Source organism: Myotis myotis, unplaced genomic scaffold (assembly GCF_014108235.1).
Source record: "Myotis myotis isolate mMyoMyo1 unplaced genomic scaffold, mMyoMyo1.p scaffold_m19_p_3, whole genome shotgun sequence".
NCBI classification, from domain to species: domain Eukaryota; kingdom Metazoa; phylum Chordata; class Mammalia; order Chiroptera; family Vespertilionidae; genus Myotis; species Myotis myotis.
Genome location: NW_023416335.1, coordinates 103,215,915 through 103,220,311, shown reverse-complemented (window position 1 = coordinate 103,220,311; position 4,397 = coordinate 103,215,915). Strand labels below are relative to the sequence as shown.

Genomic DNA, 4,397 nt, shown 5'->3' with positions numbered 1-4,397 from the left:
ATTGATTTCATGCATGAGGTTGTTGATGTTGATCATGAGTCTTTCTGAGCAGCCCCAGTTTTCTGGTATTGCTAATCTTTTACTTGTAGCTTTGGCTGTATCCAAAATAGAGAGTTGAGCAAACTTCTGAGAAACACCATCCAAAGATTGTAAAGGTCCAGTACGGTGATAAACTTGTCCGTGTATTCTAAAACAGTATGGCCCATATCCTGATGGCGATGCAATATTTGCACGCATGGAGGCAAAAGCAAAAGAACTATTTATGGAACGAATATTTTCCATGAAATTTTTACTGTCAGAATCTTCGTTTGTCATTAATCTTTTTAAATACGCTGGGTAATCGCTTCTCGGCCTTTTGGCTAAGATCAAGTGTAGTATCTGTTCTTATCAGTTTAATTAAATACGCTGGGTAATCTGGAAAATGTATATCATTTGGACAGACTTTCCCTTTGCTACAACATTGAGTAAATTTCCCATTGGATGGTTTTTCATCTGAGAAATTTAGTGATAGGCAAAATTCACATCGAATAATCATTCCACCACAACTATGTTCGAGGATTGCATCATCATGTACTTCATTTTCACTGAGAAGGCAGTTCCTACCAGAATCGGTAGTATTTGTTGATGCCTGTTCTCTCAACATATTCTGTCGTCGCCACCACCTTCTTTCAACTTCAAAGGTACGTTGGTCTTTAGACATTTTCTGTTGATAACACTGGTGTTTTTTGGCATCAGAGCGGTGTTTTTCCAATAGCTGGTGTTCAGATAAATCCTGTTGTAGGCGCCGCCTTCTTTCAAGATCAGACGCATGCTGCTCTGCAGACACTTTCTGTTGATAATACTGGTATCTTTCAGCTGCAGAGCTATGTTGTATCAATAGTTGTTCTTTAGACATAGTCCCACCTCTCTACTATCATGGTCTGAGATGCAGGTGAATGAGAATCCTGTCTATCAGGCTGCTGAGAGCTGTCTGACAAATGGCTGATTCTGACTGATTCTTGGGGGTGGGACTTCCTCCGCCCTGCTGTCAGTTTCCGTAGCTGTGCTGAGGAAGCTGGGGTGAGAGAGGGAGCCACGCCCTCCAAGCCGCCCTCTCGCTCTGCTCTATGTCCAGCAGTGTTCTGCTCTGCCAAGTCCTCCAAACCTCCCGCTCTCTGCCCGCTCCACTCCCGCTCTGCTCTCTGCTGGCAACATCCCAGGAGCCCGTGGGCGTGGCTAAACACGGGCCGCCATGCCTCCCCGACCAGCAAAAGTCCTGGGAGTCCCGGGGCATGGCTATGTGCGGCTAGCCATGCCTCCTCAACCAGTGAAAGTCCTGGGAGCCCGTGGCCACCATCGCCTCCTGGGGCGCTTGACACCTGTGTATGCAAATTAACCACCATTTTTGTCAGATAATTTGCATAGTCACTCAAATTGGCAGGTGTGCGTGGCTGGTGTGCTTGGCTTGCTGGTGTGACTTAGCTTAGCGTAGGAATGGCTAATTGCATGTTTGTCTATTATTATATAGTATTGGCCAACTATGTGTCCTCTTTGAAGAAGTGCCCATTCAGCTCCTTTCCCCATTTTTTAATTGGATTGTTTGTCTTCCTGGTGTTGAGCTGTATAAGTTCTTTATATATTTTGGGGATTAACCCTTTATCAGATGTATCGTTGACGAATATGTTCTACCATAGAATGGTTTCTTTTTTCATTTTGTAGATGGTTTCTTTTGCTTTGCAGAAGCTTTTTAGGTTGATGTTGTCCCAGTTGTATGTATGCATATATATATATATACACACACACACTAATAAAAGAGAAAGATGCAAATTGACCATCACTTCATGACGCCCACCAGCCAATCAAGAGTAAGTATGCAAATTAACCTGACAAATCACTCCTGCTATTTTGCATCTGCTAATATGTATTTGAATAAGAAGTATGTATTTAACACATGCAAAATTTTGTTTTGATACAATAAAACAAAAGATTATTTGATTCTTCCCTGGAACACAAAAAAGCACAAACTTGAATCATTGGTGTGGCTTAGGATAATTTTCCAAATATTTTTAATAAAATTCATGTAGAGATCTTCGCAGAGCCAAGCATTCTCTCTTTCAGGCCTACCTATTCAGCATCTCCAAGGAGGAGGCCTGTTATTCTGTGTTTTGTTTTGTTTTGTTTTTTAATACTCACCAGAGGATATTTTTTCACTGCATTTTAGAGATAGTGGACCGGAGGGAGAGAGAGGGGAGAGGGAGAGGGAGAGGGAGAGGGAGAGGGAGAGGGAGAGGGAGAGGGAGAGGGAGAGGGAGAGGGAGAGGGAGAGGGAGAGGGAGAGGGCTCACTCACGGCCGAGAGAAGGTCCTAGCCAGCAGTCCCGTCTCTGTGTGTGAGCTGCAGAGGAAATACCTTTTATGACCGCTCATTGGCTAAGCTCCCTGTACGCCGCCCGCAGTGTTCTTGGTAACTTGGGTAATAAGAATCCAAGAACATGATCTAGGGTTTTTCCACCTCACTCTTGGAGGAAAAAACAAAGGTCCGCTGCTGGAGGGTCTAAGAAATGTCATATTCTGCCCTAGCTGGTCTGATAGAGCCTCGGCCTGCAAACCGCAGGGAGGCCGGGTTCGATTCTGATCAAGTGCATGTACCTAGGTTGCAGGATCCTCCCTGGATAGGGCCCAGGTCAGTGCTCATGCAGGAGGCAGCCAATCAGTGTCCCTCTCACCTTAATGTTTCTCTCTGTCTTTCCCTCTCTCTTCCATGCTCTCTAAAAATTAATGGAAAAATATCCTCGGGTGAGGATTAAAAAAAGAAAGAAAGAAATGGCATATCCTATGAAAGAGACATCTTGAAAATGCCTAAAGAAAGTTGTCATTTTTTCGTGGTGAAGGGATTGGAGTCTGTGTTGATGAAAATACCTTGGCAGCTGTGACTGCTGACAGTGGCAGCAGCAGTGGGGTGATGGGGGCGGCACCTTCCCCTGATCAATCAGGTTGCCTCCTGCAGAGGGAGGCATACTGACTCGTGGGGAGTGGGCCTAAGCTGTCAGTAGGACATCCCCTGAGGACTCCTGGACTGTGAGAGGGAGCAGGGTGGGCTGAGGGACCCCCCCACACACACACCAGTGCATGAATTTCGTGCACTGGGCCTCTATTATAAATATATATATATATAGTTATTCTTGCCTAAAGAGATATAGTGGCAAAAATATTGCTACAAAAGATGTCTGAGATTTTACTACCTATGTCTTCTTTCAGGGTTTTTATGGTTTTGTGACTTACCTTTAAGTCTGTTATTCATTTTGAGTTTATTCTTGTGTATGGTATAAGTTGGTGGTCTAATTTCATTTTTTTGCATGCATCTGTCCAATTTTCCCAACACCATTTATAGAAGAGACTGTCTTGACTCCATTATATACTCTTGCATCCTTTGTCAAATATTAATTGAGTGTGATGGCTTGGGTCAATTTCTGGGGTCTCTGTTCTATTCCATTGATCTATATGTCTGTTCTTTTATCAGTGCCAGTCTATTTTGATTACAGTAGCTTTGTAGTATAACTTGATATCTGGTATTGTGATCCCTCCAACTTTGTTCTTCTTTCTCAAGGCTGCTGCATTGGGGTCCATTTTGGTTCTATATAAATTTTTGGAATATTTGTTCTAAATCTGTAATATATGCTGTTGGCATTTTAATGGGGATTGCATTGAATCTGTAGAATGCTTTGAGTAGTATGGACATTTTAATGATCCATGAACATGGATTATTCTTCCACTTGCTAATATTTTCCACTATTTCTTTTTCCTGTCCTTTTCTGGTTTTCTGAGTACAAGTCTTTTACCTCCTTGGTTAAGTTTATTCCTATATATCTTAATTTTTGTTGTTGTTGCTAAATGGGATTATTTGTTTAGTTTCTCTTTCTGAGAATTTATTATCTATCTATATAAAAGGCTAATATGCTAAATATCCAACCATCCGGGTAATGACATCAAGTAGAAATACCTGGCTTCCCCTCCCTAGTGATGACTAGTCTCAGGTGGAAACACTTTACACTGTAACCAAATGTCTGTGAAGTGTTTTCCCGTGCCTCATCTCATTTGATCCTCACCGAAGTCCTGGGGTAGGTAGATAGGAGACTCAGTGGAATATTATTTTCTTTTCATTAGCTGGAAAATGGAGATTTAGAAAGCTTAAAAACTTGAGCCAACTAAAAAGAAGTAAGAAATTGTGGACCTTAAAAATGACTTCAATTTTTCTCACTGCACAGAATATAATCAAACACTCCTGCAGTTAAATGTTTTACCCTTTGTTCTCTAACTAATAATGTGCTTCGTATTGATATTTATTGCTGTGTTGCTGACAATTACCTGAAAGAGAAGTTGGGATGCTTCACTGGGCTGGAAAAAGTTTAGCTACATCAA

The 4,397-nt window shown here is 42.1% G+C and overlaps 1 pseudogene; it reads left to right on the top strand.

Moving 5' to 3' along the window:
- Positions 1-339: 339 nt before the first annotated feature.
- Positions 340-565, top strand: LOC118652412 (annotated as a pseudogene).
- Positions 566-4,397: the final 3,832 nt, after the last annotated feature.